General features: G+C 35.8%; 1 pseudogene; it reads right to left on the bottom strand.

Moving 5' to 3' along the window:
* Positions 1-406: 406 nt before the first annotated feature.
* The window catches only part of LOC136171204 (RAB11-binding protein RELCH-like), a 79,573-nt pseudogene continuing 52,558 nt past the window's right edge, over positions 407-27,421 (bottom strand).

The raw sequence follows: 27,421 nt of genomic DNA, 5'->3' as shown, positions 1-27,421 counted from the left end.
GTCTTAACTTTATATTCTGTAAACTTCTTACATTTTAACAGATTGTCATGAAATATATGGAACTTTAATGGCAGAGTTCTAAGTGTGGTGTTAATAAGACTTAAGTCAATGGAGGTGATACTTCATACAAAAGCTTGGCTCACATGGCACCATATATTTTAGCCTCAAAAATGAGAAGTCTGGGTGTCGTTTACAATCCACCACCACTTTTAGATACTAAGGGAGCAGACAGGTCTTTCTGCAGTAATACAGATGTAGATAAGCACAGATAAGCAACTACATGTCTGCAGGTATAAATCTCTCTTGAAGACAGTTACCACAGATGACGCCAAGTTATGTTTTGTTATTTAAAAAAAAAACATTTTGCTATATTTTGTCCCTCAGTTCCCAGGCTAAATATCGTGAGCTATCTTCCATTCGAGTAGCTGAGATGTACCCAATGGACATGGAGGTGGTAACTTACAGCTGACTGACAACCCTCCCAGCCGGTTGTACCCTCGTGTTCCAGCTGGTAGTCATAAAGCTGTAGTGGCAATGCCAGCTGCTCACGACTTCCAATAGCAGTAGATACATCTTGAAGAGGTGACACAGCCGAGGGAACCCAGTCACTGTAAACACAGAGACGCGAAATAAGTCATGCAGAAAATGACGGTTTGGAAAGTTAACTCTCTGATCAGAAGAAAAGTAAGGTTCTGCCTCCTAATATCTATTTAGCATATTCTAGACTTCAAATACAAAACTAAAATACATTAAATAACTTTCAGAAAAAAATGAAATGTAGTTGATCCCTGCACAATCAGGGGTTAAACTGTCTAACTTATAGTCAGATCTTTGTGTCAGAGATTCCTCCACACCCACAAATTCAACAAACCATGGACCAGGCAGTACTACAATATTAACTACGGAAAACTATCCATATATAAGTGGATGTGTACACCTCAAACTCCTATTGTCTAAGGGTTGACTGTAAATTTCTCTTGCATGTGAACATATTTAACAAATCTCAAAAAATTAAGATTTTATAAGACTAAATATCTAGTAAATGAATACTGAAATGAAAGAGTTTGCCAGTAAAAAGCAAAGCTTTATTTATTTTAAAATTTGCTCCAAAATAAGATCTCAGTTAAAATATGGATTTGAATTTAATCCACCAGACTGCTTATGTCAATAAACAGTAACTACAATAAGATATTTCCTTCATGGGGTAAGAAACTAATAGGTTGACAGCAGGGAAAAATTGTTTAATACCAGAGAATAACCTAAAATACACTAAAGCTTGAGCTGAACAGGATTCTTAAGTATTTAATCTCCAATATTAAATGCTTTATTTAGCAAGTTTTCCATAGTTTGATAAACATTAAATTAATATAAAGTGTTAAAAGCAGTGACCAGTAAGATAAAGCCATATATAATAATAATAATAAAATTATTATAAATATTCTAACCAGGGTCTCAAATACAAACTTTAAAAGTTTTGGGGGAAAACTGAAAAAATGACTTTAAAAATTGTGTAAATAAATAACGAATATACATTAGTATATTTTCAAATTTGAACATATCAATAAAATTTACAATCCTACAGATTAGATTAGATTAGATTCCAGGTCTTAGCTGGCTCTTAAGTGAAGAATGCTACCAACAGCTCCTTAATTGTTGAGGAGAAATTCCTAGTGGCCCAACAGCTCCTGCATAGAGGTTAACACCCTAAAAAGACACAATGAAGGATGCAGCATTTTCTCAAAGCATATGAATGCTTAATGATCATCATTAAACTTAAGAAAACATGAAATAAATTTTAAAATGCTGAAAGACAAAATTAAGGTGGTATTATCTTCCTATGCTTTCTCAGGTACTTAACAATATCTTAAGAACAGATAGAGGTTGTCCCTTGTTAGTTAAAGTCTCTACTTGCTATCATAATACACAAATAAATGAATTTAGGTAAAATAGTATCCCACACTCTTTGAGATTTCTGCATGAATCATCATTATCTCAACCTAGGAATCAAACAGACTTGGACAGTGAGGGATAATTGTACCTCATATTTCTATATCATGTCGAAGCACATCTGATCATTTCAAATAGGATGATATCATATTGGTCACAATCTGTGATACTATGATGGAATGCATAGTATTCCTTCAGAAATATGACAAATTACTCAAAAACAGTGGAAGAGTTAAGAGTAAAATAGATAATGTTAAGATTTATTATAGGAAAAGTGAGGTCCAAAGATTTAAAGCGAGGTCCAAAAGAAGTAAAACAAGAAATAAGCAATTACTTGGATAACTCAGGGGTTCCCTGGGGGCTCAGATGGTAAAGAATCCACCTGCAATGCAGGAGACTGGAGTTTGAGTCCTGGGTTGAGAAGATTCCCTGGAGAAGGGAATGGCTATGCACTACAGTATTCTTGCCTAAAGAATTCCATGGGCAGAGGAATCTGGTGGGCTATATATAGTCCATGGGGTCGCAAAGAGTCGGATATGACTGAGCAACTAATACACAGTTGTAAAAGATAAGTAGTCGGAATGATAAGTTTGAGGTTTAGGAAATTCAAAGTGTTATTCTGTTTAAAACAATTTTTAAAAATTTAAGCATCTAACTTGTGAACATACAGAAAAGTCCTCAGAATGCCATTTCAACAGACTGACAAAAAGCTAGCATTTCATTGTCTAAAAATTACCAAAAGTATCCAAGTCCAGCAAAATAACAGCTGCTATGATTCTTTGATGTATTTCCTTCCCTCCAAAATGTCAGCTCCATGACGGCAGAGATTTTTGTCTGTTTTCTTCGTGAGTGCATCTGAAGTGTTCAAAATAGTACCTTGCATACATAATAGATAGTGTTGTGGCATTTTCATTATTTAAGAGAAAAACAAATAAATCTTCACTTGTAATAAATTGTATCCCAAATTATATAGATGTACATATAGACAGACATATAGACACAGCTATATAGACAGATCCTAAATACGGATATAATATTTCCTCATTTATAGTAAATGTATTATAACCTACATGTGAGTATAATGACATTAACATTTACAGCTACTATTAAAAGTTAGAAGGTCTAATTAAGTCAGTGAGAACTTAAGGTTATTTTTGACATGATAAAGACACAAGGAACGGCCACATAAACATCTGTTCAGAATGGTGAAGTAGTTTTGAAATTTTTCTGTCTAATCTCTAGTATGTGCTTGGCCATAGGTGACACTGAAGAATTATTTGCTAAGTGAATGAATGGTAGCGAATGCTATGGGGTGAACTGTGTCTCCCTTAAAAATTTGTATGTTGAAATCCTAAACCATAGGACCTCAGAATATGATCTTACTTGGAAATAGCACTGTTGCAGGTGTAATTAGATAATATGAAGTCACACTGGAACAGACTTTCAATGCAATATAACTGATCTCATAATAAGGGGAAGTTTGGGCACAGAGACACGCACGTGCACACACACACACACAGAACAGAAAGTGAAGATGAAGGCAGAGATTGGGGGGATGCATTTACAAGCCAGAGTACCAGAGATCACCAGCAAGCCACCGGAAGCTAGGGGACAGGCAGGAGAGAGCTCTCCCCTCACAGCCTTCAGAAGGAGCCAACCCTGCTGACAACCTGATCTTAGACCTCTCGCCTTCAGAACTGCACGAAAACAAGCGTCTGATGTTAAAGCACTATGTTTCACTTACTTTGTTTTGGTGGATGTAGCAGAACATTGCAGCAAGATAGAAAGAAAAAGGAAATTAGAAAGTCCCTAGGCAGCCGAAGTGTATTAATGAGTGAAGGGGTGAACCTAAAGTGGCCAGCTGTGAGCACTTTGTGGTTTATCTTTAAGTCTGAAGTTGCATTCTCCTCAATAATTATAATTAAAAATTATTAAATTAACTCTACCCTATCCATTCTCAATTTTTCAAGTAAAACTGGCATTCTTACAGTATATACCATTTTTATACGATGCTTCACGCATTATTGGATATACTGCTTCATATCCCAGAGATTACAGGTGGCCCGGTTTACTTTATATGGAAATTGTAACACTAAAAACACTTGCTTTTATACTCCTGTTTATTAGAAGCCCAGAAGAAATATGAATAATTTCACAAATCTGAAAATCTCATACATACTAATAGTTTGTCTATAGCCATTTATCCTGGGGGTTGGGTGCTGAAAATAACACAAAACAGCTGAGGAAGAAAAAAAATACAAAGAAAATGAAAATGAAAAGCTTCACGAACTGACCCTGGTTAACTATTAATTCAGCTCTGTTAATAAAAGAAAACACTTCTGACCTACCACACTGAAAAAAAAAAAGGCCACAAAAAGGCTCTAGATTAAGAATGGAAAGGAAGAATAAATATTGTAAAATAACACCATGAGGCTTATCTATAAATGATGAAGCCAGGTAGCTCCCCTTAGGTATTATACAATCTCTGACCATGCGGTTCCACACATATAACGCATTTTAGTAATTATGCTGTCATACAGTGACTTGTGGAGGAGGAAATGGTAACTCACTCCAGTAATCTTGCCCAGGAAGTCCCATGGATGGAAGAGCCTGGTGGGCTACAGTCCTCGGGGTTGCAAAGATTTGGACATGATTTAGCAACTAAAACAAAGTAACTTTTACAATTTTAATCAAAAACAATTCTGTGGGAAGCTAAGCTGTCAATGTTCTACATCTCCCTTCCATAATTTAAGCTCAATACCTTCTATCTGTGGCACGTCACCATGAAGCTTGGCTTTGCTGGAGAAGGGTGCGTTCTGTAGCACTAATGCAAAGAGAGATGGGATCAAGGACTGCAAGGCAGACAGATACATGTGGAGCTTATGTTCATCCAGCCCGTGCCCGCCTTCCTGAAACATAGTAGGTGGAAGCTAATTTAGTCTCCTGAGAGTATGCATTTATGATGCTCTTCCTTTCGGTGGCAAACAATAAAACATTTAAGGACATGTGTGTTAGCCTCACAGTAAACCTAATGGAGATGACCAAGAATCTTTTCTGAATTGCTCTGAGTATGTGAAAATATGAATAGCTAAAGCACTGTGGGGGCTTCCCTGGTGGCTGAGAAGGTAAAGAGTCTGCCTGCAGTGAAGGAGATCCTGGGTCGATCCCTGGGTCAGGAAGATCCCCTGGAGGAGGAAAAGCCAACCCACTCAGTATTCTTGCCTGGAGAATTCCATGGACAAAGGAGCCTGGTGGGCTGCAGTTCATGGGGTCGCAGAGAGTCGGACACTACTGGTTGTCTAACATTTTAACTTTCACAAGGCACTGTGGACGTAATAGAATCTTTTGTATGGAAAACTTCAGGGTGAACATCAGTCATTTCATTTGTATGGAACTTCTTTCACAGGTTTTTTCTTTTAAGAGGGTCTTAACTTTTGAAATTTTAGAAGTCAGGTTAAAGATATTAAAGTGATCAAAGGAATCATTTTAAATGCTCAACTGTTAAACCAGCAGTAGCACTTATTATTTTCCTACTTCCAAACTCCTTTCATAGATTTGATGACAACTATATTTGTCAGTATTTAATGAACTTTAAAATAATTCACTGTAAAACACAGAAGAAATTTCAACAGGAAACAAAAGAAAGAGTTAATAGAAACAACAACCAAAAAGAGTAAAACGATCACTATGGGTCACAGAAACCAAGTATTAAAGTGAAAACTAGAATCACTAGAGATAAAAGCATTTAATGCTGCTCAAATCCACTTGGGATCTCATTATATTATATATGTGCTGCCAAAGCGAGATGGGATCTCATTATATTATAAATAACAACTGTGTCAGAAATACCAGATATGTTAGGTTTTTTTACTATAAAGTTCTAAATTAGCTAATTTCTTTATGGACCATTACCTGCGCTGAATACTGTAGCTATGTTTAGCAGCAATGTGGAATTAGCTGTGTTATGGAATGGAACAAGGAAAACCTGGTATGGATAATTCTCAGATAGAAGGGATGCAAATATTTAAAAAAAGATACTTGAGAAAAATTCCCTAGGTTTCATAAAAAGAAGTACTCCAGTCTGTCTATTTATCATCTTCAACATGCACTTTGAAATTTATAGGAAAAAAAGTCCAATTTTTAAATTAGATAAATTAAATTAGATAAATTAGATAAATGTAAGATGATATACAGAGTAGTATATATATATATATATGTTAAAATACTTTATGTCAAGAGTCTGATAAAGGTTCTTAAAATCTGGGGGTAGAAAGGGCAACAGTGTTGTTTCAGAGACTGATATCTGATCCTGGTCCTGTCATTTGACAGCTGTGGTAAGTTAAACAGTTTCCACACCAAAAAACCAAAATATAATTCAAAGAGTTCTAACAATGAAATAATAGAGATTATTTATAAAATACGGTACATAATGTGTACATAATACACATGAAAGAAATGTTAGTTTTTCTCCTAGACGCTGAGCCTTTCAGTACAAAAATTAGTTTCGTTCTATCAACTTTTCTTTTGTTGTTAGGAAGAACAGAAAATTAATTTTAAAGAAAAGAAAATTTCATTTTAAAGAGTGAGGGCATGAAAGAATGCAGTGAAATAAAGTTAAAACATTTTGACATTGTGTAAACAAGAAAGCTTTGAAGGCTCATATTTTAAGTTATCTCTGCATTCTGGGGACTGAAGCTGATACTTTATCTACAGTATTTAAGTATTCAGAAGAGGTTTGGAAGAGGCAGCTTTGGGAACAGTGTCAGAGTAGGCGCCACAAAGGTGCTATTTTAGCTAACAAAGTCATATCGTGCCCTTTCTCCTTGGCTTCAGTCAAGCAAAACTTCCTCAAATCTCTCTTGGCTCCAGACCAATAGAATCTCTAATGGGTAATTAATTAGAATGTTCAGCAAAGTGGTACTTTCTACCTTTGTTTCCCCAACATTCTTTCAAGATGCCTTAAAACACACCTTTAAAATTTCTATTAACTGTATAAATAAAGGAAGCATTTACCCTGAGAAGTTATTCAGTCTTGTTCAGCAATGTGGGTATTAGGTGAGACTGTAAATTTCCAAGTTCTGTAGTCCAGGCAGCATAGGCTGGTGAAAATACTTGATGTGTGGCACTCACTAACAACTCTTTCTGAGGGATCACCCAAGGCTGACAGCAACAGTTCAAAACCCTGCCAAAAGGAAACAGACACAATGCAGATTTAAAACAAAACAGAAGCCTCAAACACACAACAAAATGTAATAAACATACATTCCAATATATTTAGAAGACATTTTAAGCTAGAAAGAAGCCATTCATAAGCCTGCCTTCCCCAATTTCTTTAAAGAAAAATGTCATGTATCCATTGAGGGAAACCAGAGAGAAAATGGCAAGCTTGTTGCCAATTTCCTGCCACAAAGCTGTGGCAGATACTATGAATGAATGAACGGCACTTTCTCCTTGAAATTGCAGAATTGAAACCAGACAGCCAACTTTAACGTGCTCAAGTTGACCCACTTGCCATCCCTACCATAGATTATGGGGTATCTGAATCAGACGTTTGGGATGTTAACACCATTTGGAATTTTATAATGGAATAGATGGGATTTATTCTGAAAAGCATACCTGCATACCTGCTGATATTTGTCTGGGTCATCCCATAATGTATACCATAATGTATCCCATAATGATACCAAGGCTTTTGATCACAGCTTCTCTTACCAAATCTGCCTTATCTTCCATTAACATTTGTTGCAACATTGAAAGAACCAGGGAGCTACGGATCTCTTTCTGAAATAAACAAGAACATGTTTTACTATTTATTTATATTAGCAGCAGAAAAGAATAGAAAAAAAATGACAAATAGCCATGTATTTACAATCCAGATTAAATATGTATTAACATGTTGCTATGTTTGCTTCAAGTCCTCATTTCTGAAACACAGAAGACATTATAGACACAGCTGAAGTGTGTCTGTATGTGTCTACATATAGACTGTCTTCCACCCTCCCCCTTCCCCTAATTCTCCTCTCTAAAGATAACATTTACCCTGAACTTGGTATTAATCATCTCCCAGCATATTTTTGTATTTTTACTACGTATGTGCCAATCCCTGAAACCTTCACAGTGTGCTTTTGGCAAATCAACAGTCACCACTCCGCCATAAACAGACTCTTCTATGTAAAATGACTATGCTTTCTATCACTACGGAACTCAGAAAAGCACGGATAGTCATAACAACAGGAGGGATTACAAAAATCACTCTGCTAATCAAAACATTTGCCTGGGGTAGGAGTACGGAAACTAAAATCCTGGTGTTGCTATTTTTTTTGAAGAACTGAGGGGAAAAAATAAAACAGAATGATAAAATATGAGAGTAAACTTTAAAAGTGCTTACAAAACTGCATGGCTATTTTCAGATGCTGCTATTAAATATAATGTCAACTGCTATTGCGTCTTAAGTTTCATACAACTTTTACCCCATGGATTCAGCCTAATTAATGTCTGAGATTGGAAAAAAGTGTCATTGTTCTCATATTCTTGCTCTTCCTTCCCTTTTTTGTACCATTATTGTAACTTGATCAATTTATAAAATTCTTTAAAACCTCAACTTGTTTAGTCACCTTTACATTTAACAGTTACAATAAAAGGAAATGACCATTTCTATAAATCTCTAGTCAGTGTGATTTGGTATGCAGAGCAAGGTCTGAAAGACATTTTTAAATATCTAGTTTTTGTTTTGATTTTTAAAAACAAAATATATATAATCATAGAAAAGTTTGGTCACATTTAGGGTGGTGAATATACCTTTTGGTACAGCCTTGTTTATTTATCTTTTAGGTTAAATACTGCTTCCCAACATTTCTTTAAAAGTGTATTAGAAGGGCTTTTGGGTTGATATCTACACAGGCAATAGGACAGAGGTAAGTAAACCTCAGCTGGGTATTTGCTTTGCAGCAACCAAGGCTGAGGTCAACTGTGGCAGCTTCCATATGCTAAGGAAACCCACGGGACAAGTTAGGAGGCTTCACACAATCTGAGCTATGACTACACCGAGGTTTTACTGCTACCAGTTACAGTGGGGTAACAAGGCAAGTGGAGATTCACGCAGGAAACATTAAGTCCATTATTAATGCTGCTTAGCATTTTAGTACTAGAAGCAGTGTGGAACAGTTTCTTCCTTCTTTGAGAGCATGTGATGTTCAGCTCTCTCTTGGGACAATAAATAATAGGATTCTCAGACTCACTCATGGATATCTACCTATACAATTTATCACAATAAGATAATTTTCTCTGAAAAGATAGGAAAACACTAAAACAAAAAAAAGTTTATGCCCAGTTCCTGGTGGAAGTATGGGAAAATAAGAACTTTGATGCATTGCTAATAGGAGTTCAATCTATGATGTCTTGGTTGGGGGCGATTTAACACTGTCAAAAAAAAAAAAATGCTCATGTCAAGAGAAGCAAGATACAGAGGTTTTAACAATATGTGAAAACTTAAAATGCATGGATTCCCACACAAGGGATAAATAGATCATTGTACAGTGTGATTAATTCCGAGTAAGAAAAATTTTAAAGACATAAAAATGTACGCTTGCATATGCATGAATTTTTATTTTCTTAAGTATTCATTAAAAACCATTAACCACAGATGTCTGTCTTTGGAGAGAATGACTAGGGCCAGGAAAGTCTTTGATTTTCATCTGTCTGAAAATTTATTTTCAACAACAACAACATTTCTGGGAGTGGAGACTATGAATTATTCTTGAATTATTCTTTGCATTTTTCTGTATAAAAAGAAAAGATAAATTTTATTTTTTAAAAAGACAATTGTCTGACTCTTGGCTTTCTCAGTCTTCACTCATCCTCACACTAAAGAATGTGAGGGAACGGTAAATGTAACATGAACAGCTCATGTACTGTTGCACAGTTCCAATTTTTGTACTCCTTTTAAAGAGCAGCCTTATGGAAATGACCCTTCAAAGCAGGGGTCAGCAAACTGGGCCAAAAAGTCTTTGCTGCAACTCCTCAACTCTGCTGTTGCAGTATGGAAGCAGACACAGACAAGTCACAAGAAATGGGTGTGGCTGCATGCCAATAAAACTTTATTTATAAAAACAGGCTGTGGATTCCATTTGGTCTCCAGACTGTACTTTGCCAAGCTCTGCTTTAAATTACCGTTGTTCAAAGGAAAATGACTCTTGATGTCACCTCTTGCCTCCATCCCCTGTAAGCCCTGGACCCGTCAGGAGACCCCTCAGGAGCACAGCGGGCCAGCATGCTCAGTCTTCTTCCTGGCGGGAGGCCCCTGGTCATTTAGAAACTAATGAGCACCTCAAACAGCTTTTGTTTGGGTGGGAAATATCTCCTGACATTTATCATATCAGAAATTAAAAACGAGAAATTTCAAATTATTAACTCATCAAAAACAATCCACTTCTTAAAGGTTAGCATGACTAATGAAATTGCAACTTTAATGGAAATAACTATAATAAAAAAAAACTAGTGAGAGGAATAGTGTTGCTTTATATTGTGTTGCAAATCCCGTGACGTCTGACTTAAAAGAAGACAGGTAGGATCGTCTTAGCTGCTCTGCCTTCAACTGTATGTTGCTTGGGTGGGAGTGCATAAGAAAACCTGGCCTCACAGAAACACGTAACTGAGAAAGGGAGAAGTATCTTCATAGCCTCTTCTGAAAAGAAAAGACGCTGTCAAGCTCGGAATGGTGAATACAAGTTTTCCAAAATTCTTGTTCTCATTAGAAGTTCTAATTTTATCATTGGCAATGAAAACTGTCTACTTGTTTTCCCTGAAGCAAGGCTCCATGCCACTTATCTTCATGAAAATGTCTGCCACATACCAAGTTTGAATAATCACAGCTTGTTTTTCAGTGACCTGTCAAGTAAAATCAGTGTCCCACGAGAAAAGCAGCTGGTTCAGCTCACGACTCAGACTATCTGAGTGCTTGCTTTCTGCAACAGCCATCATAGTTCAGAATGCAGCAAAAGGGCTTAATATCAGTATCTTCCAGCTGATTATATAGAATATTAAAAAAGAGGCATACTTAGGGTCAAAATTTAGTAGAATTAATAATTTCACTGATTCACCAAGTTAATTTTAAGTGAAGTTGACTTTCTGTGAGTGCCCTGTAGTGAAGAATATGATCATTATCTGTCTATCTGGGTGTCACTGCTTTGATCAGCACTAATGTACTGCCACTGTTGCCCATTACAAACTTTGCTTGCACCAACACTGTAACTGTCAACACAGGGAAAAAGACAAAAAATGTTTTAATATTATTATGAAAATAATTTTCATCTCATGGACCTCTTCGAAAGGATCAAGGAACACCCCAGGGTCCTCCGACCAAACTTTGAGAATTTCTAATGAGGTTTAATATATTTATACTCATGTAAAATCAGTGGCTAATGTTCCCCTGTCTGCAATGTCACATGGTATCAATGTGAGCTTGCTTTATTCAGCTCAACTTCTTCCTTTGTTACGACAGAATGTGGATTAAAACGTATAATAAGACACCTGAAAAAAAGGTTTCTCTATTGCTAAAAAAAGAAGGAAAAGTTTTGTTTTTTTTTTTTAAGAAAAATTACAATTCTTACAGGAAGGTTAAGGTGCCAGCACTCCACAAGATTCTGCCACAACCAATCTTCTTTCTGGGTATTTGTGATTACTCTAGAGTAAAAAATAAATAAATCAAACATAAACAAAATACCCTCCCTTCCTCCAAAACAGAATTATTTTTCACCACAAATCCTGTTAGGAACGCAATAAAGCTTCTTTCTTTCCACTTCTGAGGATACCTATACCTGGATTAGGATTAAGGGACTCAGGGAGAGCCTAAAAAATGAGATCACAGGGGCTATCTGTTGATGAGAAAAAGGATAAAGCAAAGATGAAAATATGGCAAGGTGTCTAGAGATTGGAGGCTTGCCCAAGACAGCTTTCCTTAGGATGTCAGGAGCAACCTTTTCCTTCCCTAGGAACATTATTATATTTTCAAATTTGGAAAATCCAGCTTCTAGATATTTACTGATATGGCCTACAATATGTACCAGGAATGATCCTTCATTCCTCTTTTTTACCTCAAGGATTAAGTTGTAAATCATCAGTGATTTAACCAGATCTCCTGACTGGTGTTATGACTTTGTTTTTAAAGTAAGCAATGTCAATTCATTCCTGCTTGCATATGTAAGATCATGGGGTTTTACTATTATGTAATGACTACACTGAATCATAACAAAAAAATGACAAAAACAAAAAAAATGACACATACTGGGTTTTGTTCCAATATGTCTTCTTCATAGAATAGAAATCTTTCTTTGACTGGAAAAGAAGTATATCTGTTCTCATACTCCCATATGAAAAGGTGACATAACTCATTAAAGTACTGGATGCCTAAAATTAAGAAAAGAAATTATGCAGCAATCTACTGGGCAACAAACTGGAAGCTGGCGGTTGACAGATCCTTGGTGTCCATGTTTATTCAAGTTACAGAAGAAAGAGGTGGCAGGGGAGTTGTTGGTAACTGAGATCTCCGAGTTAGACTCAACCCAGAAACAGTAACCTCAATACAAAATGGTTTGAATGTCATAATATGCTACACATAAACTCACATGTTTCTTTATTCTAGCAGGATGTCTCAAAATTAAAGGTACATACAACAATCAACTGTATTCCTACATACTTTCAATGAACAACCAGAAAAATGCAGAAAATTCTTTTTTTTATTTAATTTTTTATTTTTCAGTGGGTTTTGTCATACATTGATATGAATCAGCCATAGAGTTACACATATTCCCCATCTATTTACACAACAGTATTAAAAAGAATAAAATACTCAGGAATAAACTTTAAATGTATGTACATTATATTCTGAAGACTATAAAACATTACTGAAAGAAAATTTAAGAGACCTAAATAAACAGAGAAGTGAAGTGAAGTGAAAGTTGCTCAGTCGCGTCCGACTCTTTGCGACCCCATGGGCTATACAGTCCATGGAATTCTCCAGGCCAGAATACTGGAGTGGGTAGCCTTTCCCTTGTTCAGGGGGTCTTCCCAACCCAGGGATCACTCCCAGGTCTCCCGCATTGCAGGTGGACTCTTTACCAGCGGAGTAAAAAGCTCGGATTTTACTCTTCACAGTGAAGAAATTCATGCATCGTTGCCAAAGTAAATGGAAAGACATCTTAAATTCATGGGTTGAAAGGTTCACTATTGGAATGGCAACATTCTCCAGATTGATCTACAGATTCAAAGCAATCCTTACAATTTCAGCTGGCTTCTTTGCAGAAATTGACATGTTGATCTTAAAATTTACACAGAAATTAAAGGGACTCAGAATAGCCAAAACAACCTTGAAATACAAGAACCAATTTAAGGGGTTGGGGCTTCTTTTGTGGGTGATAAAACTGTTCTAAAATTGACGGTAGTGATGTGTATCTGTGTATCTCTGTGACTATTAAAAACCATTGAATTGTAGACTTTAAGTAGGTGAGTTATATGCTATCTGAATTATAATCTCAATAAAGCCTACAAGAAGATGGAAAAACAATTTTAAAAGACATGTACATAGAACTGTAGAGAAGTGTAAATTCAAAGTTGTGTATATTGTTTCCAACTTAACTTCAGTTTCAGTGATTAGAGTCTCACCCTAAATTAGTGTGCATTACAATCTACAGGTAACATAGGGACTGTCAGAGAAAATATGAATATATATAATGTTCCCTCTCAAATAATGTCTCTAGATTACTAAATTAGTAGATGACTCTACTAAATTTTAAAGAAAAAAGTGAATATCTGAAGAAAGTGGGAAGAGAATTCTCAAAGACTACATACTTTAGCTATATTCCGGATAGTAATATTTTTTCTTAAGCAACAGTGACAGAGCAGGTATAAATAAGGCCATGAAATCTGTCTTCATAAGTGAGAAATTCATCTTTTTAAGATGGAACAATGAGTTACTTAATGACGTAAATGTCAAGTGTACAAAGTCAAAGATCCTGAATTCTAGAGAAGACAGGAATATTCAATATAAAATCCAAAGTGTTGTTAGTAAATAGTGAGTTTAATTATAAATATACTGACTGCTTACATCAAAGGTTTACACTTTATATTCTGTATATATTTGTAATATATACAAGCATACAATATATACAGATACTATGTCTATTATTTACCCCCTTACTTATACATACACAGAACCTCCTGCTTTCCCTGAACTCATTCATTTTATATATATATATATATTTTATTTTGTATCTCACTTGATTCAGAATAAAGCAAAACATCCCAGACGTTTCTTAAACACTGTTAAACCACTGGGCTGGACAACAGAAATAGTAGCATAATTTACATCCCACACATTTCCTAATAGCATTTTTAAAAGATAATATGAGCATTTACAATAACCTAGAATACAACAGCTAGAGAAAACCCAATACAGCTATTGACCTGTTCCCAACACTGTGGTAAAAGTTCAGCATAAGCACGTGTGGGTCCAACGTGACGTGCAAATGCCACACAGCCCGTCAGTACCATTTGCCTGAAAGACAGAATTAATGTAGACTAGCATTTGCATTAGGAATCACAACTAGGACTAAGGGTTAAAAAGAGTCAGCTCTGATTATCATGGAGTACAACTGTTTTGTGCAATCAAATTTGACTTTTGACTTTTCCCAGTGGATAGGCTGCCCCAACGGAGTGAGTTTCTTAAGACTAGTCCTTCCAGCAACGGCAACACTATTTGAGAGATGTTGTGAAGAGATTCTCTACTGCTGTAAAGCTGAATCTCCTAAGTTAACTTCCCATATATATATAACACATTCTGAGATTATGTTTAATGCTTCCATTTCTAATGAATTTCAGTTTCTAGTCACTAAATCAATCTATGATTACTTTCCCAGTATTCCTATAATTCAGTTTCCCAGGTGGCACAGTGGTAAAGAACCCACTTGCCAATGCAGCAGACCCAAATGACACGGGTTCGATCCCTGGGCTAGGAAAGTCCCCTGGAGGAGGAAATGGCAACCCAGTCCAATATCCTTGCCTGGAAAATTCCATGGACAGAGGAGCCTGGCACGCTACAGTTCATAGGGTTGCAAAGAGTCGGACACGACTGAGCAGACAGATTTCTGTAATTAAAAACTATGACACCGTATTAGTAAAATAATAGTTAGTGAGAAATTTTGGTACGGAACCCAAGATAACTGTGGTAGGCAGCTTCTGACATGACTCCTAATGAGGTCTGTCTCCCGATAGTCATGCCTGTGTAATCCCATCTTGGTGAGTGTAGAATGGACCCAATGATTTGCTTCTAATGAACAGAATAATGGCCAAAGTGATGGGATGTCACTTATGAGATCAGGCTACAAAGGCCTGTGACATCCATCTCGTGAGACAGTCTTTTCTGCCTTCTCAGCTGGCATGCTCTGAAGACACTACCACGTTGAATGGTTTCATGTGGAGAGAAACTGAAGGCAACTTCTGGCTCTAAGTCAGTGAAGGAGGAACCAAGCCCTGCAGTCCAAAGATCCATGAGAAACTGAACCCCACCAATGACCAACCACGTGAATGAGCTCATATGCAAATCCTTCCCCCATGGACCTTGAGGTGACCACAGCCACAGAGAACACCTTGACCACAGCTTTATAAGAGACCCAGATGAACTGACTCACATAAATCGTAATACAAGTGTTACTTTAAACCACTTTCTTTTGGGGTAATTTGGTATAAAACAACATATAAATAATTAATGATAGTTTCATTTGATGATAGATTTATAATTCAAAATTTTGAAAAAGATTTTTCACTTTTCAGAATGAAGGTACATTTAAAATGACTCTGAAAGAATGGTAAGTTTCTTTTTTTTACTTCTGATTATCTATGACTTCAAAACCAGTAAAACTTGACGGAAAAAAAAAAGCAGGTTTTCCATAGATGTTTCAAAGCAGACAACTTTAAGGAAAACCAAAACAGAATGTTTAATTCATATCAATTATAGAAGCAATTACTCATTGCTGTTTTTTAAAATATGTCGATTTAACTGCAAATTGAAGAGTGACTTTATGTTTCTATTTAGTCTATCCAAGTCAGCTACAACTGTTCTCTCAGGCTGAGGAGAACAAAGACAGACAATAAGTATATGGGACGTAGGAAAATGTTGAGCCAATATGTCTTCATTGTATATGGCAGTTTCCTTTCACCATAATCTTGTAATTTTTATCTATATGATTTCCCTTTATACTTATGTCATTGTCCTCTCTGATGGCTTCTCAACTTTTCTTTTTCTATTTTCTCCTACTTTAGGAAGGCAAATGAAGTGAATAAAAGAAAAATGGAAAAAGAAATTCCCAGGCTTTAAGATAAGACATTTAGCTTCCCACTATAAATTTCTTCATTTCTGATCATTTCTACCCCTACTAGTCTGTTAAAATAATGAGAAGTCATATACATAGGTTTCAGAAATATTTGATAATTATAATAAATGAACTGTTGAAATTTAAGCATTTTGAACAAATGTAAGAAGTATACACTTGTATAAGACCTTCATGTGAAATAACTTTAAATCATGGGTCACCATCACTATATGAAACATGTACAAATTTGTTCAAAAAATGTTAAGCCCCTCAAAATAAACTTCTTAGTCAGCAAAATGAAGAGTCACAATTGTAAAAAGTAGGTCAGTTTTGAAATATACTTGAAAAACAGAAAAGATCAGATGGCTACAGATTATTAATAGCATTGGAAACAGACTCCTGTGATAGTAAAAATACTATTTCTACTTGTGGGAAATCATAAACACTGTTCCTACTTATGAACTTATTTGACTGGTATTTGACACAATGGGCTTCCCTTGTGGCTCAGCTGGTGGAGAATCCTCCTGCAATGCAGGAGACCTGGGTTCAATCCTTGGGTTGGGAAGATCCCCTGGAGAAGGGAAAGGCTACCCATTCCAGTATTCTGGCCTGGAGAATTCCATGGGCTATAGTTCCAATACTTTGGCCACCTGATGGAAAGAACTGGCTCACTGGCAAAGACCCTGATGCTGGGAAAGATTGAAGGCGGGAGGAGAAGGGGACGACAGAGGATGAGATGGTTGGATGGCAGCACCGACTCGACGGACATGAGTTTGGGTAAACTCCGGGAGTTGGTGATGGACAGGGAGGCCTGGCGTGCTGCAGTCCGCGGGGTTGCAAAGAGTAGGACACGACTGAGCAACTGAATTGAGACAATATGTGAAAATATGGTGTTAGATATGGCTGCTAGCAAAGAATTACCAAAAACGCAATACAGCTGACCATAAACTTGGAAGCTTGTGATTCAGTAAGTAAAGAAAAGTAATAACTGATTATATGTCAAACTTATGCTAATTTAAAAATTTTGCTTTCTTTTTTAGTCATATCAAATATAGTTAACAGTTTAGCTTATTCAAATAAATAACTTTATTTCTGAAAACTGGAAGATCAACTGCGAACGTGCGTGTTTAAATCCTGATTTATCTTGACCTGAAGTCACGCTGATAGGTACTTTGGACCACCAGGTGGCAGCTGTTAGCTTTACATGCAGAGTCTGTAAAAAACAGGCTATGTAAATTGAGCAATTTTTGCCTTGTATTCTAAAAATGACAATGTAATAAGTAGTATGTAATTATTAATTAAGTTTCCAAGATAGGAAATAGCATTTTCAACAAGAAGATAAAATATTAATTTTCCTGTATAGCACCATCAAATTGTCCTCAGAAAATTTTCAGTTTGCAAAGAATAGAACCAGATTGAATTTCCCTTACTTCTATTCAGCTAGCATGTAGATTAATCTTAACTGGATCTTGAAAAAAACATGTCTCTCTGCTTGCTCAGGTGTATTTTCGTAACAGTAGGAAAGAGATAACATGTTTACAGAATTTAAAAGTCTACATGACTTTTTATTCTCAAGGTGGAGAGAGATTCCTTGTGTTTTAAATTTGGGGCTTGATTTGTCTTATGGTTCACTTTATGATTTTCCAACATTCTCAGAAGAGGCAAAAACTTTAACAGTCAGTAAAACAAGAACTAAAATGATATCAAGTTACCTAATCTTAATGTATAATTCTATTGTTTTGCTAACGTATAAGCAAAAATTATTTGCTTATTAAGATAGAAAATTACAATGTGGAAACATTTCAACAGCTCAGTCTTGTCCAGCTGGTGCTTAGTCTGCTTACCCTCCACTAGGATATTCTGTTCACGTTCACACTTGCACAGCTTCTCCTAGTATTTAAAAGTCTACTTTCTGGGGAGACATCTATCATGATTGCTTGAGCAAAAATCCCATTCCCCTTCCTTGCAGAAGTCTCTTGGCTATGAGTCTTGTCCCTCTGTCCCCACCACTCTCATGCCCCTCACCACCCCCAAGTACAACTCATTTCTCCACTCAGGCATCCTTGACTGTGGGCGTTTGAATCAGGACTAAGCAAAACACTGTATCCCTCTAGCCATACAGAAACTGCTATACAGACAGCTTGGTGATGCAGACATTCCTATGTTAAATATTTTATTTCTGGTAAAGCATAACTATTAAGAGGTCTTGCTGTATCTAGTTCATCAGTGGGGGGAAAAGGGAAATATTTAGGAGTTCTTGGAAATCAAATGTGAAAGAGAAAAGCAAAGACTTAATGGAATAATTAGCAGTCCAAAGATAACTAACACAAAAGTGCAGAAGTTCAACCTAAGCAGTTGGGATGACAAGAAGGAGAACACTGCAGGGCACTGTGAACAAGGTCAGTGTTTCCTTTATTAAAAGAGACCTCAGAAAGAAAAGGTGGCACTGAGATTAAAAAGGTAATCATGACGCCACATTAAAAAAATGAGCAAGTCAACATTATATCTATTTCCCAAAGAAGTAGTCAGATTCACCTCTGCTCATCATCTGGCCTCTTGATCAAATTGAAAAGTATGTGGAGAAGCTGGTCTCCCTCCTTAGGCTCAGGATGAGGGCAGGCTGGACACAATATAAGGGGGATCAACTCCTAAAGAAACACGAAGGTGGAAAAAGTCAAAGTAAAAATGCATTGCAGAATACTCTTTTCCCCCCAAAGTATTCATAAATGGAAGTTTAAAATGAAATAAACCTCAACATAGAGAGGAGCATATTTTCACTTTGTAAGGCTGATAATTCAAGAGAAAAACATAAACATAGTTAGGGAGTGGTTGGGCAGAAGGTGCACATCACAATGCAACAAAGTAACTTACGATTGAACTCACCTTGTTTTCTCATCCAATACTTCCCAAGGGAGGGTCTATTACCTTTTACACTAAGTAACATTCTATCTTACTATAAGCTGATATAGTAGTTTAAATTTTGAAAGTGCTTTTACATAAAAACTTGCAGAAGTTAACTATATTTTAAAACCTAAAATGAAAAACAGAAAATAAAGATAACCCTTCATACTTCCATAAGCACAGTAGGATCAGAAATAATTAATAATTTTATACCCTTAGCATCTAACCTAGTGGCTAATTAAAAAGACCATCTTCATAGGTGTTGAAAGCTCTCCATAAAAGCATCTGCAGAAATGTTCTATTTTGAAGTGAAAATTTTAAATATTTTGTTCCACTTTCAACATACAGAGGTAAATTTAGTATTTTCAAGGAAACAGACAAGAGTTTATTTCTCTTTTACAAAGTATTTGAAAATTAAAGTTTTTTTCACATTTTAATTAAACTGAGGCAAAATCCTAAAAAACATTTAAAAGATATTAATGTTTTTCACTTTTGAAGTAGATTTGCAAATCTAATGAAATAAAAGCTCAAAAGTGATAAAGTATTTTTTGGAGAGAAATCCTGTAAGTGATTTTGCAGATATTTTAAAGAAATCACTATGATATAATAAAAAGGGTAGAATGATTATTCTCATTTATTTTTCCCATCTACCTCCCTACCCACCAAAAAGTACTCGCAGATTCAAAATAGGAATCAATCACTATGTACGAATGCATGACACTTTAAAGAAAAGTCTACATTATTCTGAAGATGCTCCCTTAGAAACAGATGATATGCTTTTAGAGAAGTTGAGACTGAAACTATGGCATGACTAGAAGTCCTTTCCATTATTTCTAATGTCTTACACATATTATGTTAAATTAGAATTACTCAGCATAAACCTAAATTCAAAGCACAAAGATGTAGATAAGAAGAGGAAAAACAAATCTGAGAAGCAAAAACAAATTTAAAACACTTATTCTACCATCTTTCAATGGCAACCCACTCCAGTGTTCTTGCCTGGAGAATCCCAGGGACGGGGGAGCCTGGTGGGCTGACGTCTATGGGGTCGCACAGAGTCGGACCCGACTGAAGCGACTTCACAGCAGTAGAAGTAGGTTGTAGATTAGTGAATAACTGAAAAGTGGTGAAAATAATTTTGCTCTGGGAATGGAACAGTATATGTATGGATCCTTGTATTTTGATGTTTTCCAAAGATGCTTACTCTGAGGCTTGATGGGTGAGGACCATTAATACCAAGGATCCTTAGAGAACTCCACTGAGATTGCTAAGGGCCAGTGATACTAGTGAGAGGACTGGGATGACACATAAGCACATTCCACTGAGAGTAAAAGTTTAAGGATGAAAAGGTAGTTATTCTAGAAAGAACTAACAAAAAGAGAAAATATTTTAATGCCTGAAAAATCAAAAAGGCCCTAAATATTTAACTTGTACTTTTCCCTCATGGCCAACCTTTCTCTCCCATGGGTTTTCTTGCTTTCCCCTAACCCTTCTTCCTGCTTCCCAATCATTTCCAAATATTCGCTCTTAAACTATCTCACTCTACTCTCTTCCTATTGCATTACTCTCTAAAGAAATAAAGTTATGAAGTGTAGGTAGGATATCTGCTCTAACTGCAAGTACATGCATACACTCTCTGTTTAAAATACAGAATAATAGTTCATTTCTTCATCTCAAAAACAGGTATACCAAAATAACTGTGCTACTGTTTACTTTTGGTGCCTTACATTTTCTTTTCCTTTTTTCTTTTTTTTTAAACCACGAGGCTTAGTGATCCTTATTCAAAGAGGAATTTTATGTTATACATTACTATAATGAATCTTTTAACTGGAATGTGGCTACAGATGTGCCAAACCAGGAACGCTAAACTTGGAGTTTGAAGAGCTCCTGTCTCAAAACTCCTAAGTACCAAAGAACCAAATGAAAATTGTGAACCTGAGTTTTTGTTTCCTCAACTGAAACATACAGGAATTAAGCTGAGTACAGAAATAAAAAACACATATATTTTATCATTTTCTTATCTATTGCTAATAAGATTATTAATTTTCCTTTCTGAGACCAAAGCTGGCCTCAAAGCCTTTCTCAACACAGCAGCCATTACCGATCAATCCAAACTGACACATAGGAAAAGAAAAAAAAAAAAAACAAAACTGTCAGTCCTTGTCTCCTTGAACTCTAAAATTCTGTGAACTTAGGACTTTAGAGGAATATTCTTCCACTTTTCTCAATCACAGTTAGCAATAATTTACACTGCCATCTGTTTTTATTTCTTGCTGGCTAAAATAGCAAATGTGGGAAGTCAGTGCCAAAACACTTTGGTTGACACTCTACACCAAGGAGAAGTGGGGACATCCCGGCACCTTGATGGCTGTGGCAGTTATGAAGTGTGCCAGATGGCTTCCTCTTCCTGAGCATCGCTGAGCTGAGAAGAGGTCCAGAAGGTAATGGTAGGAAAAAGTGGAAGCTGTAGTCTGTTTGTGACAGAGCCATCAGGACTTTAATTGCTAACTTATGACCAACTTCAAACATCCTAATTTCCTCTCCCTCTATCGTTCATTTAATCACAACTTCTAGTTATACCACTCTTCAAATAATGAATTCTGTAATTACGTTATCTGCTGTGCTGCCTATCTTACTTCTTGTAAATTCACCGTTTTCAAGCCTCTGACGTACTAGTCTATCCACAAGACTATTTAGGATTTTCACACTACAGTTGACCCTTGAACAACACAGGTTTGAACTGTGCTGTGGGTCCACTTATATGAAGTGTGTGTGTGCTTAGTCACTCAGTCGTGTCTGACTCTTTGCAACCCCATAGACTATAGCCCGTCAGACTCCCTTGTCCATGGGGATTCTCCAGGCAAGAATACTGGAGTGGGTTGCCACACACTCCTCCAAGAGATCTTCCCAACCCAGGGATCAAACCCAGGTCTCCTGCATTGCAGGCGGATTCTTTACGGTCTGAGCCACCAGGAAAGCCCAAGAATACTGGAGTGCATAGCCCATCCCTTCTTCAGGGGATCTTCCCAACCCAGGAATTGAACCAGGGTCTCCTTCATTGCAGGCGGATTCTTTACCAGCTGAGCTACCAGGGAAGCTCACTTATATGCAGATTTTACCCCATAAATATGTACTACATTACTACACGGATCTGTGATTGGCTGAATGTAAAGTTATACTTGGATACTGAACTGTGCGGCGGTCAGCACACATAATCTGTGCACTGTTCAAGGAAGGGTCAATGGTATGCACAAATGTATAGATTTGAATCAATATTCTCCCATTGGTATCATCATCTCCAACTGAAGAAATCTAGTGTTTAAAATAGTTTCCTTATAATTCTAAATAAAATATTTAAAAACTGGCATCTAGATTTTCAGAAGAAAATGTGACAGTGGTTTTAAAAATGTCTTTGAATAATAACCATGGCAAAATAATAAAGCTTTGATAAACATGATATCCAAAAGGAATCCCTTGCCTACCCTGCATAAAAACGTTACTGAGTCTGTATTTCAAAGCAACAGAAATTTTAGATATTTTCAAACATGCTTTATCAGTTAATGTGTATTGAAGTGAAATATAAAACGGATCTCCTACTGATCTTTAGAGAGGAAATCAGTGTAGTAATCCAATTACAGAAGGTATTCCAGCAGTTTCTTACCATGGACACTAGGAAAGATATTTCTAAGGCCTTTAGAATTCATTACTCTAAAAGACTTAGTAATCTGCACTTTACTCAAGTAAATGAGTTTTGCTTCAACTGGTTTTGAAGCAAATGGTTTCTGCCATTTTGACAACACTAGTTCCCTCCATATGAAGGACCTCCCACCCTTCCTATGAAATTTTGTACAGAATTAAACAGGAAAGGCTTTCAGTATTTTTCTTTGACAAGTAAAACAAAATAAATTCTAATGATAATAAAGAAATCATTTTCAAGGTAGTAAATGTCTTCAGAGATGATTACGTTTGATTTAATGAATACTTTTACTTGACTTTCTCAGTCTTTAAAGATTAGTATGTGTTCAGACTACAAAAACAGAAGAAAAACAGTACCTAAACAGGATCTAAAACACTGTGAGTGATCAGATGTTAAAGGGAAAATATATGAAGTAGGAAATGAGATCAGGCGCAATTTAAAGTTTTTTAAAGTATGGGAATGTTGATATGATAATGACTACAAGATCTGAAAGGAATCTAAAATACAAAAGGAAGTATTGCACTTAGATCACATGCCAATGAGGAAATGTTTTTCAGGTCAGGCAGCAAAATTCTACAATTCTAGAAAGGTGATATCAGTCCAATTAATTATAGGTCACCACTTGCTTTCATTATTCCACTGAAAATATTTCCTTTAACCTAAGCTTCGAAAAAATTTTAGATGGCTGTTACTAAATTTTTTTCATCTAGTCTTTTGCCTGGGAATTAAGCAATAATGAATTACAATTTAAATTCAAATACTGATAAGTATACACCCTTTGATTTGGATTTTCAGTTGAAATTTGTCATGATGTTGGTAGTAACAAAGAAAAAAACATTACAAAGACTTATATATGGAAAAGGCAAGATTACTCACCTCTGGAAAAGTTTTATACTTCAAGGGCAGATAAAATACCTATTCTTAGAATTATTAATATCTATAATTCCCAGGTCTCAGCCTTTAGGAAGCCTAACTGAAATACTTAAGTGACTTTTAAACTCTGATACTGCTAAAGAGCATGTGATTTGCTCTGAAAATTACAAGATACACACACACAAACACAACATGGGTGAAGAAGGTGGACCAAGCTTACGCAACTTACTATTTACTTTACTATACTTGTACTACTACATTACACTCATACAATTATAAATTATATTATTACTCTTGAGTTAAAAATTTACCATAAAGCAACCACAAATGGTAATGTAAAAGAGTAAAGTTTGGTTTCTTAGAAGATGAACGAGTCTTTAGAGTTACTAGCTAATTTTTAAGGCTTTTAGGGAATTGGTACTCTCTTTTTTCTTTTTATAGCTTTAATGATACACATGTTACACAATACACTCTAAAACAACCAATGGCTCAAAGGAATCACTAGGAAATTAAAATACTTTGAGATAAATGAAAAACAGAACATATCAAAACATGTGAGATGCAGCATAAGCAGAACACAGCGGGAAATTTATAGCCATAATCACCTACATTTAAAAAAAAAACCGAGATTCCAATTCAACAACTTTGCCACAAAAAGGAAACTAAACTAAAGGCCAGCAGAAAGAAGAAAATAATAAAGATTACAGCAGAGGTAAGTCCTAAAGGACCGAAAAAAAACAAAACAACAACAAAAAAAACCCAGAATCAACAACATCAGAAGCTGGCTCTTTGAAAGGATCAATACAATTGACAATCTTTTACTTTGACTGACTAAGAGAAAAATAGAGAAGATGCAAACAACTGGAATCAGAAATAAAGGAGAGGACATTAGTAACAAACTTAAAAAAATTAAAAGGATTATAAGTGAATACCATCAACAGTGGCCCACCAACAAGTTAGAAAATAAATGAACTAATTCCTAAAATCACATAAATGACCAAAACTGACACAAGAAGAAACAGAAAATCAAAACAGACCTGTAACAGGCAAATAGATTGAATCAATAATTTACAAACCTCTAGGATCAGATGACTTTGCTTGTGAATTCTAAAACACATTTAAGGAATTATTAATACTGATCCTACTCAACTCTTTGAAAGAACAGAAAAGGAGGAACAATTCTTAACACATTCTGTGTGCAAATACTATAAAGAATTTCTTGTTCATAAACTACAAGAGTTAATGCTGTTTGAATGTCAATATTCCTCAAAGTGATCCACAGATTCAGTGCAATTCCTATCAAAATTCAAATGACTTTTATGGCAGAGGTCAAAACTGAGCATCCCATCATGTGGAACCAAAAGGGGCCCTAAATGGCTAAACCATACTGAAAAAGAGAACAAATCTGGAAGACTCATATTTCCTAATTTGAAAACTTACTGTAAAACTATAGTAATCAAAATAGAGTGGAACAGCCATAAAGATAAACATGAACATGAAGACCCATGGTACATCAAACTGATTTCTGACAAAGGTGCCATGACCATTCAAAAAAGAAACAACTGTCTCTTCAACAAATGGTGCTGGGACACCTGGGTAACTACATGAAAAGAATACAGTTCTGAACTACTGCCTCACTCCATATATTAACAAAAAACAAAACAAAACCATGGATCAATCACCTAAATATAAGAGCTAAAGGTAGAGAACTATTAGAAGAAAACATAGGGGTAAATTTTTCTGACTTCAGCTTTGGCAATGGATTCTTAGATGGATACCAAAAACATAAGCAACAAAAGAAAAAAACAGAGAAATCAGATTTCACAGAAATGAAAAACATCTCTCCATTTAAGGACAACATCAACTACAGGATGGAAGAAAATACTTGCAAATCAGATATGAGGTCAGAGTTTAATATCCAGAATTGTAAGAACTCTTACAATTCAAAGACAAACAATCCACTTAAAAAATGGGCAAAGGATTTACTAAAATTTACTGCATGTGAGATGATAGCTCAGGGACAGGGGAAGAAAAGCTCTTACTGTACCTCTTTTCAAATTCAAAAGATGTTAAACCATGAATACACATTATTTAATCAAACCTTACACTCTGTTTTTAATGCTTTATTTTGTAAATCATCTAGGATATTGCTATGATCAATCATACAAATGGACATTTTAATTGTATTCACATACCAATAAAAAGGCTTACACTGATAAAAGAACACAAAAAACTTGAGAAATAAGAAAAAACAAAAATATTAATCCTTAAATCATAAGACCTTTTGAAAAATATAAATTTATGGAACTAGGGTAAAATATGAAATACAAGTAATCCAATATCAAAGGATAAAATCAAATAAAAGTTTTGTGCTTCTATACACTGGGATTAGTTTCAAAGAAAGGCAAGATGAACCTCATTATTTACCAATTTAATTTTGAGGGACTACAACTCTGGTATATTAGAAATGGCAAATTTTCTGGTAAAACAAAATACGATACAAATAATCTTTGCGACCCCATGAATCGCAGCACGCCAGGCCTCCCTGTCCATCACCAACTCCTGGAGTTTACTCAAACTCATGTCCATCAAGTTGGTGATGCCATCCAGCCATCTCATCCTCTCTTGTGCCCTTCTTCTCCTGCCCCCAATCCCACCCAGCATCAGGGTCTTTTCCAATGAGTCAACTCTTCGCATGAGGTGGCCAAAGTATTGGAGTTTCAGCTTCAGCATCAGTCCTTCCAATAAACACCCAGGACTCATCGCCTTTAGGATGGACTGGCTGGATCTCCTTGTAGTCCAAGGGACTCTCAAGAGTCTTCTCCAACACCACAGTTCAAAAGCATCAATTTTTCAGCGCTCAGCTTTCTTCACAGTCCAACTCTCACTCACATCCATACATGACCACTGGAAAAAACCATAGCCTTGAGTAGACAGAACTTTGTTTGCAAAGTAACATCTCTGCTTTTTAATATGCTGTCTAGGTTGGTCATAACTTTCCTTCCAAGGAGTAAGCGTCTTTTAATTTCATGGCTGCAATCACCATCTGCAGTGATCTTGGAGCCCCCCAAAATAAAGTCTGACACTGTTTCCACTGTTTCCCCATCTATTTCCCATGAAGTGATGGGACCAGATGCCACGATCTTAGTTTTCTGAATGCTGAGCTTTAAGCCAAGTTTTTCACTCTCCTCTTTCACTTTATATTTACATATATAATATATCTGATTACTGACAATGCAAATTTATAAAGACTTCATGCAGTACAATCAGATTTTAGTGGTAGAGTTTTTTATGATTAAAAAAGGGAAAATAAAAATTAAGAAAAAGCTTAAACTGCATCTCATAGCAATTAGGTTTCTATGCTATTTTAAAGATTATCTTAAGGAAACATAGTAAAAGGGATGCAAACATTAATGCATTGCACAGATTATGTAACAAGCTGAAAAAGGAAAAAAGAAACTCAAACACCATCCTGCCAGGCAGAACTGCAAAACAATCTGAAAGTGGACACTGATCCTTCAAGACATAGAAAATAGTCATACTTTTTAATATCTTGCAACTATTGTTAAATGTTATGTAAAATGAAACCATAAGTAAGAAAACAGTCATGTTTACCATTTTTAAATTAAAAGTACCTATA

Source organism: Muntiacus reevesi, chromosome 1 (genome assembly GCF_963930625.1).
Source record: "Muntiacus reevesi chromosome 1, mMunRee1.1, whole genome shotgun sequence".
NCBI classification, from domain to species: Eukaryota; Metazoa; Chordata; class Mammalia; order Artiodactyla; family Cervidae; genus Muntiacus; species Muntiacus reevesi.
This window is presented reverse-complemented; position numbering and strand designations above follow the sequence as displayed.